Below are 15,268 nucleotides of genomic sequence, written 5' to 3'. Positions count from 1 at the left end.
TCATTATATGTAAATGACATGATACTATATATAGAAAAATCTAAAGGCTCTCAATAAAAACTCTTAGAGCTATTAAAAGAATTCAGCAAAGTAGCAGGATACAAGATTAACATACAGAAATAAGTGGTATTTCATTATACTTACAATGAAGTATCAGAAAATTAAAGTAAAAAAAAAAACCTTTTAAAATTGCATCCAAAAATAAAATACTGAGAAATAAATATGACCAAGGAAGTGAGACTTATATGTGGAGAACTACAAAACACTAACTAAGGAAATTAAAGATGATTTTAAAAAATGGAAAGATATCCCATATTCTTGGATTAGGAGAATTAATATTATTAAAATGGCCATAATACCCAAAGCAATCTACAGATTTATTGTGATCCCTATCAAATTACCCAGGATATTTTTCACAGAACTAGAACAAATAACCTTAAATTTATATTGGATTATAAAAGGCCTAGAATTGCCAAAGCAATAGTGAAGAAAAAGAATGAAACTAGAGGAATAACCATCCCAGGCTTCAGACAATATTACAGAGCTACAGTAATCATAATAGCATGCTATTGGTACAAAAACAGACATATGCATCAATGGAACAAAATAGAGAGCCCAGAAATAAACCCACAGACTTACAATCAATGAATCTTTGACAAAGGAGGCAAGAACATACAATGGAGAAAAGACAGTCTCTTCAGCAAATGGTGTTGGGAAAACTGTAGACCTGCATGAATTAATGCAGTTAGAATACACTCTCACACTATACGCAAAAATAAACTCAAAATGGCTTAAAGACTTAAACATAAGAGAAGACACTCTAAACCTCTTAAAAAAAGACATAGGCAAAACATTATCTGACATAAATATTAGCAATTATCTCCTACAGCAGTCTGTGCAGGCAATAGAAATAAAAGCAAAAATAAACAAATGGGACCTAATTAAACTTATAAGCTTTTGCACAACATAGGAAAACATAAAGAAAACAAAGGACAACCTACAGAATGTGAGAAAATATTTGTAAAAGATTAGACTGACAAGGGCTTAATCTCTAGAATATATAAACAGCTCATACAACTTAATAAAAAAATGAAACAACCCATTCCAAAAATGGGCAATAGACCTAAACAAGCAATGAAGACATACAAATGGCCAATAGGCAAATGAAAAAAAATGCTCAGTATCACTATCATCAAAGACATGCAAATCAAGACTACAGTGAGGTATCACCACACAACAATCAGAATTTCCATCATTCAAAAGTCCACAAATGATAAATGCTGGAGAGTGTGTCGAGAAAAGGGAACCCTCCTACACTATTATTGGGAATGTAGTTTGGTGTTGCTGTTATGGAAAACAGTACATAGATTCATCAAAAGACCAAAACTAGACTTACCATATGATCCAGAAACTTCACTCCTGGGCATATATCCAGAGGGAATCTTAATTCAGAAAAATGCATTCACCCCAATATCATAGCAGCACTATTTACAATACCCAAGACATGGAAACAACCTAAATGTCCAAGGACAGATGATTGGATAAAGAATCTGTGGTATATTTATTCAATGGAATACTATTTAACCATAAAAATAAGAAAATAATTCCATTTGAAGCAACATGGATGGACCTGGGAATTGTCATTCGAAGTGAAGTAAGCCAGCAAGAGGAATATCATATGATATCACTTGTATGTGAAATCTAAAAAAATGAACTTATTTACAAAACAGAAACAGACTTACAGACATAGAAAAGAAGTTATGGTTACTGGGGGTAAGAGGATGGAAAGGGATAAATTGGGAGTTCCAGCTTTGCAGATACTAAGTAATATATATATATAATAATAATATATATATATATATAAAATAGATGAACAAGTTTATACTGTATAGCACACGGAAATATATTCGATTTTTTTAGTAATTTATGGTGAAAAATTATGAAAATTTATATATGTATGTTCATGTATGACTGAAGCATTATGTTGTACCCCAGAAACTGACACAACATTGTAAACTGACTATTTCAACATAAATATATGTATATATGTATATATATATAAAAAGTTTTAAAAATGGAATAGTCATAAATTTAACAAAACATGAGAAGCATAAGTATGCTAATAATTTTGCAGTGCTGATGAAAGTAATTTCTAAAAACTTTAAAATTGGAGAGACATATTGCGCTCATTGTCTGAAAGATTTGATATATTTGCAATATGAATTTTCCCCAAGTTGAGCTATTTATTTAATGCAATTTCAATGAAAATATCAGCAAAAGATTTTGTATATTCAGATAAGTGAATTTTAATATTTTATTCATGATTTAAAGAATGCAGTATGGGTAAAACATTTTGAAAGAAAGGAATCAATTTGAAGCCCTCACATAAACCTGATTTTTAATACTATATTTAGGGCTATAGTAATCAGGTAATTTTAGTATTGGTGAAGGTATAAATATATAAAAAGATGAAATACTATAGAGAGTCCAGAAACAGATGGACACAAATATAGCCAATTATAAAATTTTGACAGAGATACAAGGCAATTCAACAGAGTAAGAATAGTCCTTTCAATAATTAGTGTTGTAACAATTAAACAATTCTACACAAAAGAAAGAAGTGTACTTTTACCAAATCTTACACATTATACAAAATTTAATTTAGAATGGAAAAACAACAAAGACCTACTCTATAGCACAGGGAACTATATTCATTCTCTTGTAATAACATATAATGGAAAAGAATCTTTAAAAATCTGTATGTATGCATATGTATAACTGAATCACTTTTGCTGTACACTTGAAATGAATATTGTAAGTCAACTACACTTCAAAAAAAATAAAATTGAAAAAAGAAAAAATATTAATTTAGAATGGATAAGAGACCTAAATGTAAAATATAAGTCTAAACACTTTGGAAAAAAATAGGAGAAAATTCTTCAACACCTTAGGTTGGGTGAAGAGGTCCTGGATATGACACAAAGAGCCAGATCCACAAAAGAAAAAGAAAAAAAAGATAAATCAGGCCTCATCCAAATTTAAATATTTTCTTTGGTAAAATAAATTTATGATAAGGAAAGGACTACAAGAAAGCTTTGCAAATCACATATATGAATAAAGAATTTGCAACCATAATATATAAAGAAATTTCAAAATTGAACAATAAGAAATCAAAAATGGGTGAAAACCATGAACAGATATATCACCAAAGAAAATATGTGGAAGGAAAAAATTAGTATATGAAAAGATGTTTAGTATAATTAGGAAGATGCACATTAAAATGCAAAATACATACCTATTAGAATCGCTAAAATAATATATTTTTATAAAAACCACACAATTCCAAGTACTGATGCGAATGCAAAGCAACTGCTAGTAGGAATGCAAAATGGTAAAGCCACTCTGGAAAACAGTTTTGGCAGTTCTTTGTAAATTTATTCTACTTCTACTATAGGATCCAATGATCTCACTCCTCATTACATATTCTAGAGAATTAAAACTTATATTCACTAAAAAATGAACATAAACGTTTATAAAAGCTCTAGTCATACTTGCCAAAAACTAGAATAAACTTTAATGTTTTTCAGTGGGGAAACATAAAACCAAATAAAAAGGAATGTACTTTTGAAACCTATAAAAATATGGTTGCAATTCAAAGGCATTATGCTGAATGAAAGTAACCAGACACAGAAGGCTACATTCTGTATGATTACAAATTTATGATATTCTTGAAAAGGCATTAGAGAAATAAACTTGAAACAATAGAGACATAACTTCAACATGCTCACTGGAGTGGTTAAAATTAAAAAGACTGACCATAAGATGTCTTGGCAAGGATGTGGATAAACTAGATCTCTCATATACTGGAGGTGGGAATTCAAAATAGTACAGCCATTTTGGAAAACAGTATGGCAGTTTCTTATACAATTAAAATGTACTTTAATATATGACCCAACCTTCCAATTCCTAGCTATTTACCCAAGATATTGTTTAAAAATATATTCAAAGAAATCCTTGTATCAAAATGTAACAACACTTATGTGTAACAGCCAATAACTAGAAATAATTTCCATCTACAGATAAGTGGATTTAAAAAAATTGGTATATTGTCATTTTTATGGCTGAATAGTATTCCATTGTATAAATATACCACATCTTCTTTATTTAGTCATCTGTTGATGGACATTTAGGCTATTTCCATGTCTTGGCTATTGTAAATAGTGCTGCTACATAACGCCATTTGCAGCAACATGGATGTCCCTGGAGAATGTCATTCTAAGTGAAGTAAGCCAGAAAGAGAAAGAAAAATATCATATGAGATCTCTCATATGTGGAATCTAAAAAAGAAAAAAAATTAACATAAATACAAAACAGAAACAGACTCATAGACATAGAATACAAACTTGTGGTTGCCAAGGAGGAGTAGGGTGGGAAGGGACAGACTGGGAGTTCAAAATTTGTAGATACTGACAGGCATATGCAGAATAGATAAACAAGATTATACTGTATAGCACAGGAAAATATATACAAGATCTTGTGGTAGCTCACAGCAAAAAGAATGTGACAATGAATGTATGTATGTTTATGTATAACTGAAAAATTGTGCTCTACACTGGAATTTGACACAACATTGTAAAATGACTATAATTCAATAAAAAATTGTTTTAAAAAATTGGTATAACCACACAATAGAATAATACTGAGCATTAAAAGGAATAAAATACTAAAACAAATAAGTAAATAAATAAATAAATCTCAAATGCATTATGCAAATTCAGAGTAGGCAGACCCAATAGATCACATACTGAATGATTCTATTTACAAGAATTACAAATATTATTTCATAAAAATATTATACAAATTGTAAATAAGTTCAGTGGTTTCCAGAGACTGAGTTTTTCAGAGATAGTTTAGTTTTAAAGGGGAACAATAAAACAGTCTTGGATTATGGAAATATTATGTAACAGAAGTCAACAAGCTTTTCCTGTAAATGATCAGATAGCAAATATTTTAGATTTTATGGGCGATACAGTGTCTTGAAATTATTTATTTCTGCCATTGTTCTACATCATGAATGTGAGGTGGTTATGTGACTGTATACATTTGTCAAAATGTATCAACTTACACACTAATAATTGGTGAATTTCATTATATTGTTACTGCATGTAACTCTACCTCAGTAACACTGGCTTTACTTATTTATTCATTAAAATTTTAAATAGTAGGTTTATTGAGGTATAAATCACATACCATTGAAATTTGGTTTAATTACAACCACAAAACTGTAAAATTCAGTGTTTTTATTTTATTATTTTATTGAGTTATAGTGATTTAAAAAATTATATTAGATTCATGTGTAAAAAAGTAATTAAATTTTATAGATTATACTCTATTTATAGTTATTAAATATTGGTTTATTTCTAGTGCTGTACAATATATCCTTTTGGCTTATTAGTTTCACAGACTGCAGTTTATGTATCTTAATCTCCTACTCCTATTTTACCACTCCCCCATTCCCTAGCCTCACTGGTAAGCAATAGTTCATTCTCTATATCTGTTTCTTTTTTGTTACATTCATCAGTTTCTTTTTTTTTAGATTCCATATATAAATGATAACATATACTGTTTGTCTTTGTCTTCCTTATTTAACTTAGCATAATACAGTCCAATATTCATGTTATTGCAAATGACAAAGTTTCTTTTTTTCTTTCTTTCTTTTTTTTTTTTACTGCTGAGTAGTAGTGCATTGTATGTACGTACATACCACTTCTTTATCCATTCTTCTGTTGGTGGACACTTAAGTTTGTTCCACATCTTGGCTATTGTAAATAATGCTGCTATGAACATTGTGGTGAATATATATTTTCAAATTAATGTCTTCATTTTCTTCAGATATACACCCAGGAGTGGAATGTCTAGATCATATCATAGCTCTGTATTCATTTTTTTAAGAACTTCCATACTGTTTTCACAGTAGTTGTTCCAATTTACATTCCCACTAGCATTGTACAATTGTACCTTTCTCCATATCCTTGCCAATATTTGTTGTTTGTTTACATTTTGAGGATAACCATTCGGACAGGTGTGAAATGGTATCTCATTGTGGTTTTGATTTTTATTTCGCTGATGATAAGTGATGTTGAGCATCTTTTCGGGTGCATGTTGGCCATCTGTATGTCTTCTTTGGAAAAATGTCTATTCAGGACTTCTGTCCATTTTTAAATCAGATTTTTTTTTTTGGTATTGAGTTGTATGAGCTATTTATATATTTTACACATTAACCCCTTATTGGTCATATCATTTACAAATATTTTGTCCCATTCAGTAGATTGTTCATTTTATTGATTTTCATTTGTTGATGGTTTTCTTTGCTGTGAAAAAGCTTTTAAGCTTGACTAAGTCCCACTTATTTATTTTTGCTTTTGTTTCCTTTATCCAAGGAGACAGATACAAAAAAAAAATGGCTACAATTTATGTAAAAGAGTCTTCTATATTTCCTTCTCAGAGTTTAATGGTTTCAGGTCTTACATTTGGATCTTTAGTACATTTTGAGTTTATTTTTTTATATAGTGATAGAAAATGTTCTAATTTCACTTTTTACATGTAGCTAACTTATTTTTGGAGCACTAGTTATTGAAGAGATTGTATTTTCTCCATTGTATATTTTTATTCTTGTCTCCTTTTAATAGATTAACTGATCATATGTGCATGGGTTTATTTCTGGGCTCTCTATTCTATTTCATTGATCTATGTGTTTGTTTTTGTGCCTATACCATGCTGTTTTGTTTATTGTAGCTTTTCAGTATAGTATGAAGTCAGGGAGTGTGATTCCTCTAATTCTGTTCTTCATTCTCAAGATTGTTTTGGCTAATTCAGGGTCTTTTGTACTTCCATACAAATTTCAAAATTATTTGGTCTAGTTCTGTTTTTAAAAATGACATTGGTATTTTTATAGAGATTGCATTTAATCTGTAGATTGCCTTGGATACTATGGTCATCTTAACAATATTAATTCTTCCAATTCATGAACATAATGTATCATTTCATTTGTTTGTGTCATCTTCAGTTTTTTTAATCAGTAACAAAGTTTTCTGAATACAGGTCTTGTACCTCATTTTGTAGATTGATTTTCAAGTATTTTAGTCTTGTTAATGTGATGGGTAAATGGGATTATTTTCTTAATTTCTTTTTCTGATAGTTTGTTGTTAGTGTATAAAAATACAATGGACTCCTGTATGCTAATTTTGTATCCAGTAACTTTACTAAATTCATTGATGAGCTTTAGTACTTTTTGATGGTATACTTAAGGATTTTGTATGTATAGTATCATATCATCTGCTAATAATGACAGATTTATTACTTCCTTTCCAATTTGGATTCCTTTTATTTCTTTTACTTGTCTGATTGCTGTGGCTAAAAATCCCAATACTATGCTGAATGAAAGTGATTAGAGTCTTGTCTTGTTCCCAGTTTTAGAGGAAATGCCTTCAACTTTTCACCTTTGAGTATAATGTTACTTGTGGGCTTATCATATGTGACCTTTATCATGTTGAGGTGTATTCCCTCTATACCCACTTTCTAGGAGTGTTTATAATATATAGATGTTGAATTTTTTCTTTTTATTTCTTTTAAAGATTTTTTATTGAGTTATAGTCATTTTACAATGTTGTGTCAAATTCCAGTGTAGAGCACAATTTTTTAGTTATACATGAACACACGTATATTCATTGTCACATTTTTTTTTGCTGTGAGCTACTACAAGATCTTGTATATATTTCCCTGTGCTATACAGTATAATCTTGCTTATCTATTCTGCATATGCCTGTCAGTATCTACAAATTTTGAACTCCCAGTCTGTCCCTTCCCCTCATCCTCCCCCTTGGCAACCACAAGTTTGTATTCTATGTCTATGAGTCTGTCTCTGTTTTGTATTTATGTTTTTTTTTTTTTTAGATTCCACATATCAGCCATAAAAACCAATAACATAATGCCATTTGCAGCAACATGGATGTTCCTGGAGAAAGTAATTCTAAGTGAAGTAAACCAGAAAGAGATAGATGTTGAATTTTGACAAAAGCTTTTATTTTGGCATCTCTTGAGATGATGATTTCATTTTTATTTTTCAATTTGTTAAAGAATCACATTGATTGATTTGTGGATATTGAAAAATTCTTGCATCCCTGTGATAAATCCTATTTAATCATGGTGTATGATCCTTTCAATATATTGTTAGATTCAGTATGCTAATATTTTGTTGAGGATTTTTGCATCTGTATTTATCTGTGATACTGGACTGTAATTTTCTCTCTCTCTCTCTCTCTTTTTTCTTTGGTCTCATTTTCTGGTTTGGGTATCAGAGTAATGTTGGCTTCATAGAATGAGTTCAGAAGCATGCATTCTTCTGTAATTTTTTGGAGTAGTTTGATAAGGATAGGTATTAAGTTTTCTCTAAATGCTTTGTAGAATTCACCTGTGAAGATATCTGGTCCTGGAATTTTATTTTATTTGTTGGGAGTGTTTTTACTACTGTTTAAAATTCACTACTGGTAATTAGTCAGTTCATATTTTCCATTTCTTTCTCATTCTATTTTGGGAGGTTTACATGGCTAGGAATTTGTCCATTTCTTCTTGATTTCCCATTTTATTAGCATATATTTTTATAATAATCTTCTATAATTCTTTGTATTTCCGGTGTCAGTTATAACTTCTTTTTCATTTCTGATTTTATAGATTTGGTCCCTCCATGTATTTGTGTTTTTTGCAGATTTTTTTCTTATAGTTGATTTCTAATCTCATAGCATTGTGGTCAGAAAAGGTGCTTGATATGATTTCAATTTTCTTAAATTTACTGAGGTTTACTTTATGTCTTAACATGTGATCTATCCCGGAGAATTTTTCATGTGCATGTGTAAAGAATGTGTATTCTGATATTTTTGGATAGAATGTTCTATATATCTATTTATTAAGGTGATATTTTCTAATGAGTCATTTATAGTGTTTCCTTATTGATTTCCTGTCTGGATGATCCATCAATTGATTCAAATGGAGTGTTAATGTCCCCTAATATTAATGTGCTATTGTTAATTACTCCCTTTATGTCTGTTAATATTTGCTTTATGTATTAGTTGCTCATATATATATATATATGTATATGCATATATATTTATAAAGGTTATATCTTCTTGGATTGATCCCTTGATATTTATGTAATTTCCTTCTTTGTAAATTGTAAGAGTCTTGTTTTAATGTCCATTTTGTCTAATATAAATATTGCTACCCTAGTTTTCTTTTGATTTCCAGCTCATGGAATACATTTTCCCATCCCCTCACTTTCTGTCTGTGTATGTCTTTCAATCTGCAGTGAGTTTCTTGTATGCAATATATATATGTCTTGTTTTTGTATATATTCAGCCATTCTATGCATTTTGATTGGATCATTTATTCCATTTTTATTTAAAGAAATTATTTATATGTGTACTTATTGTCATTTTGTTAATTGTTTTGTGGTTGTTTTTGAATTACTTTTTTGTTCTTTTCTTCTTTTGTTCTCTTACTGTATGATTTGATGACTATCTTTAGCGTTATGTTTGAATTCTTTTCACTTTTCTTGTGTGTATATCTATTATAGATTTTTGCTTTGTAGTTACCATGAGGTTTATATATAGCAATCCATGTATATACATGATTATTGTAAGTTGCTGATCTCTTAATTTCAGGCTCACTTAATCTTGCACTTTTTCTCTCCTCCTGTCATAATTACCATTTTGACTTTCTTTTTACTTATGTGTTTTATGTATCCTTTAATTGTTTATTGTGGATATAGGTGATTTTACTAATTTCACCCTTTAACCTTCCTATTAGCTTTGTACATGGTCAATTTATACCTTTACTTTGTATTTTTCCTGATGAGCTTTTTCCTTTCATAAGTTTCATGTTTCTAGTTGTGGTCTTTTTAGCTTAGAGAAGTCCTTTTAACATTTCTTGTAAAGCTAGTTTAGTGGTGCTGAACTCTTTTAGCTTTTGCTTTCCCATAAAACTTTGATCTCCCCTTTGAATCAGAATGAAATCCTTGCCAAGTAGAATATTCTTGGTTGTAGATTTCTCCCTCTCATCACTTTCAATATATCATTCCACTCCCTTCTGGCCTGTAGTTTCTGCTTAAAAGCCAACTGATAGCCTTATGGGAGTTCCATTGTTTGTAACTTGATGCTTTTCCTTTGCTGTTTTTAGTATTTATCTTTATCTTTAATTTTTGTTATTTTAATTTCACTGTGTCTTGGTGTGGTCCTCTTTGGGTTGATCCTATGTGGGACTCTCTGTGCTTTTGGGACTTAAATGTCTGTTTCCATTCCCAGGTTAGAAATTTTTATCTATTATGTCTTCAAGTATGTTCTCTGCCCCCTTATTTCTCTCTTATCCTGGTACCCCTATAATATGATTGTTAGTATGCTTGATGTTGACTCAGAAATCTCTTAAACTATCCTTATTTCTTTTCATTCTTTTTTTTCTTTTTTAGGGTCAGCATCAGTGATTTCCACTACTCTGTCTTCTAACTCACTGATTCATTCCTCTGTATCATTTAGTCTACTACTGATTTCTTCTAGTGTGTTTCACTTCCACTATTGTATTATTCACCTCTGTTTGGTTGTTCTTTATATTTTCTAAGTCTTTGTTGTAAACTTCTAATTTCTTGTTCTATTTATCAATTTTTCTCCTGAGTTCTTTGATGATCTTTATGATCATTACCTTGAATGTACTCTCAGGTAGGTTGCCTATCTCCCTTTCTTACGGGGTTTTATATTCTTCCTCCATTTGGGACATGTTTCTATGTTGCTTAATTTTGCCCACCTTGCTATTTTTATTGCTGTGTATCTGGTAGGTTAGTTACATTTCCCAAACTTGGAGAATTTGCCTTTATTAGGAGACATCCTAATTGTCACAGCAGCACAGTCCTCTCTTGTCACCAGAGGTATATGCTCTAGATGTGCCCTCTATGTGGGCTTGTGGTTCTTTCTGCTGTGGTGTGCTGACTACTGTGGGTTGTCTGGTAGGCATGATCGATCCCCTGTCTAGTTGGTTATCAAGTTCTGCTTTGTGAGGAGACTGCCAGCCACTGACTATTGGAACTGGGTTATAAGGGTTGGCTAAGGAAACCTAGGTGGTGCTGGGGCTAGTTCTGGCTCACTAATGTGCAGAGTCAAGGTACAGAAGATCCTGAGTCTGGTGTCCACCCACTGGTGAAGCCAGATCCTGCAGTTTGTGTTGGCCCACTGATGGGCAGAGCCAGGTTCTATGGTCTGGCTGCAAGGTCCAAAGACCTAAGAGCTGATGTCAGTCTGCTGGTGATGGAGGATGGTTCCTAACAAAGCTGGCTGTGGTGTCCATGGTGTTCCAAAGCTTTTGTTGGCCTGCTATTGGTCAGGGCTGTGGCCCAGTTGATCCTAAGGTTGGTTCTGGCCTGCTGGTGTACAGGCTGGATCCTTCCACTGAAAGTTGTTGAGCTGTGGTTGTCCTGGGGCTGGTGTTTGGGTGAGACTGGTCTTGAGTCCAGAGCAGGCTCTCCGGTCTGTGAGGCTGGGTCTAAGGGAATTTTGGGTCTAGTGTCTGCCCACTGATGGGTTGAGCTGGGTCCCAGGTTCTCTGGCTGCAGGGCCCTCAATATAACATGTGTAGTGCCTGCACACTAGTGTTTAGTTCTGAGTATTGGAATCTTTGGTGGGCAGGACCATGTCCAGGAGTGGCTCTAGGTTCAGGGGGTGTTAAGGTAGCCTGTCTGCTGGTAAATGAAGCTGTGTGCCAACTCAGTTAGTTGCTTGGCCTGAAGCATCCCACTACTGGTGCCTACAGGATAGTGCTCAGGGGTGGGGCTGGTCTTGAGGCTAATAAGCTGGAGGGAGGATTCCAAAATGCTGCTTGCCAGCACCAATGCCCATTTGGTAGAATGAACTCCCAAAAATGACTGTTGCTGGTGTCTATATCCACAGGGTAAGCTTAAGTCTCCTCCTGCCTCTCCAAGAGATTCTCCAAGATCAGCAGGTAGGTCTGAGCCATGCTTCTTTCAAATTACTGCTTTTTCCATGGGTCCCAGAGCATGTGACTTCTTTGTGTGTCCCTTTTAAGAGTGGAGTTTCTATTTCTTACAGCCATCTGGGCCTCTGGAAAGGAAGCCCTGTTGGCCTTCAATGCCAAATATTTTAGTGGCTCATCTTCCTGGCATAGAACACCTGAGTTGGAGAGTCTTATGTGGGGCTCAGACCACTCACTGTTTAGGGAGAATATCTGTAATGTATTTTTTTTTAACTTGGGGATTGCCCACTGAGTGGTATGAGTCTTAACTATACCATAACTCTGCCTCTCCTACTGGTCTTGTGGCTCTTTCTTTATATCTTTAGTTGTATAAGATCTTTTCTGGTATTTTATGGTCTTTTTCATTGATAGTTGTTTTATAGTTTTAATTTTGGTGTGCTTGTAAAAGGAGTTGAGCTCATGGTCTTTCTAGTCCTCCATCTTGGGACTAAAATCTAAAAGTGGTTTTAAACTTAAAAATATAATTAAATCTGTGGGAGCATTATCATCATCATTATCCTTTTAGACTTACTCAAAACTTTTTAGTTTATAGAACACTTTCACATGCACAATCTCATTTTGCCTAAAAAGGTAGACTATAAGACTTGCAATATTTTTAAAAATTGTGAAACATATATAAGCCTTTTGAAAATTTTTGTTATTTTTTTCTTTTCATACAAGTCCTATATTCTTAGAAGACAGAGAAGCCAAGATGATTTTCACCGTATAATTCAGTATCTCAGCAGGAAAAAATGGCACACTCAAAAGGGTTTAATTTAAGAGATTTAATGAAGGTAGGTTTTGCAGAGTTGTGAACAGGATTAAAGTACCAGTAAGGAATGGTGAGATGTATACAGTCTACCAATAGTGATAAGTGTTTAATACCTGCAGGCCTTAAGGGGCTTTAGAGAGAATTATATTACTAAAATATGTCAAGAGCTAGAGCTTTAGGAAAGGAGCTGGCCAACAGGAACTCTGATCACACAGTTGTTGCAGAGAGGGAAAGATATTGCATGACCTTTCTCCTCCTGTACACCAATCTCTTGCCTCTTATTGTTTAATCCAACTAGAAATCAGAAGTCAAGGGACTCCTGGTTATACAGTCCATACAGACCAATCTCCTATAGCACAAAGCAATATAGAAGGGGGGTAGGAAGTAGATACTGGGGAAGTAGAAAGCAAATAAAGTCTACACAACACAACCACCATTTTATGAAGAAGTTTTTCCTTACAAACAATGTTGTTATGTTAAATGAGCCGGCAAGGTGTAGAGAAATACATCTAAGTGGTGTGAATGAAGAAACTTTGAGAAGGCCCCTGAACTTCTACTACATTAGACTCTTCCTTTGAATTTTAAAGAGTTTTTTCCATTGAAAGAATCTTTTGTATTTGTCTTTCTTCTTTTTTTTTCTTTTTTAAAAAAATTATAAATGCCTTGAGAAGTGGTAATACCACAACTTGATGCTGTTTAAAGGAGGGAAATTAGACTATTTTCTGGCTAGCATAGGAAGGGTGGTAGTGATGCTGCCCAGGAAAGGGAGAGATATTTTGAAACAAAAACTAAGAGAATTAAATGGATGAATAACCTACTGCTGCCAAAGGCTAGAGCTAGTTGTCAATGAATGTTGGCCCATGTCCAGAAGAGTAGCCTGGCTAGATCTTAGTCAGTTTGACAAAAATGCAAAATGTTAGCCTCATGATATTTATGACACATCTCTTTCTGATATTTTGGAAAAGCTGGTGAAACATTTGCATGCCACTTGTAAGGTTTTGTGGGCCAAAAGATTGCATGAATCTTCCTGCCTGAAATATGAAATAAAGCTTCTGTCTCTATTTCTAATACACATAACACTTTGGTTTCAAAGCAGTAAGCAAAGGCTGTTGTTCTTCAATGCTTAAGGCAGACCTCAGAGCTCTTTTTTTCCATCTAACACCTCACAATTAACTATCCTGGGAAAAACAGTTTATCTCTTAGCCCAGGCCTTCAAGTTCAGGATGCTCTCAGAATGTAATTAATGTTAGGGTAGATGACAAATTAAGAATAACTTATAAGATCAAATTAAATATATATAATATATACATTATAAATATATTTTACCAACATCCCTTTAATCCCATTTCTAGTCCTAATAAAATACTTTTTGGTCTATATGCTTTCTATTTATAATAAACTAGCTAATTTTTTACCAATTACCAGCTGCCAGACAGCATATTAAGTGCCTTTCAGACATTGTCAAATTCATTCTTATATACTTAATGATAAGAAAGGTAAAGTGTAGATAGGCTAAGTAACTATCCGCTGGTTACATAGCTAGTAAAGAACAGAACTAGGATTTTAACACATGTATAACCTGACTTCACAGTCCTAGAGGGCTTAGTTATTATTCTATGTTATTTTCTCATTTTACCACTTTTATCATTTCCCCCAGACTGTGCCCTCTATCTGCATTATCCATTTCCCAATATGTGACTAGAGAAGATCTATCCTTCCAAGTCCAGTTTAAATTGTACCTTTTCTAGGAAAATTTTACCCTGTACCTTTACTCAGAATTAATATTTTCATCATCTGCATGTTTTGCTCTTTTTTAATATAGCTTCTCATATTCTACATTATTTTTCAGTTATTTTGAAAGTTTATAATTTCTTTGATTAAATAGCAAACCCTTTCAGAGTAGGGATGGTGTCTACTTCCCCCACAGCATGTATTAGAAGCACATTGATTTGCAGATAGCAGACTTTAGCAAATATTTGCTAACTCAAATAATTTATTTACTTATTTGTTCATTAATTTATTTAATAAACACCAACTAAGTGGTTCTGTGTGCATGGGAGTATGTGCATGTGTTTGTAGTCTTACCAAGATAGGATTTAATCCAACATCATGAAAATGCCACAGAAAATTTCCCAGAAATTTTTTTAGCTTAGAATTCCCTGGATAGCAAGACTTTACTGGCAGAAGTATAACATATAAGTAGAAGGATCAAATTTGGATAGAACTGCCCGGCTTGATTTTGGGTTCCAAAATGTAGTGTCTATGTGACCTTGAGAAGTCATTTAATCTCTTCAACCTCATTTTCCCATGTGTAAAATGGAATTTAAAGTATTTTTATTAATATCATGCAAATCAAGAGTACAATGAGGTTATCACTTTACACCAGTCAAAATGGTCATCATTCAAAAGCCCATGAACAATAAATGCTGG

The sequence above is a fragment of the Camelus dromedarius genome, chromosome X (genome assembly GCF_036321535.1).
Source record: "Camelus dromedarius isolate mCamDro1 chromosome X, mCamDro1.pat, whole genome shotgun sequence".
NCBI lineage: Eukaryota > Metazoa > Chordata > Mammalia > Artiodactyla > Camelidae > Camelus > Camelus dromedarius.
This window is presented reverse-complemented; position numbering follows the sequence as displayed.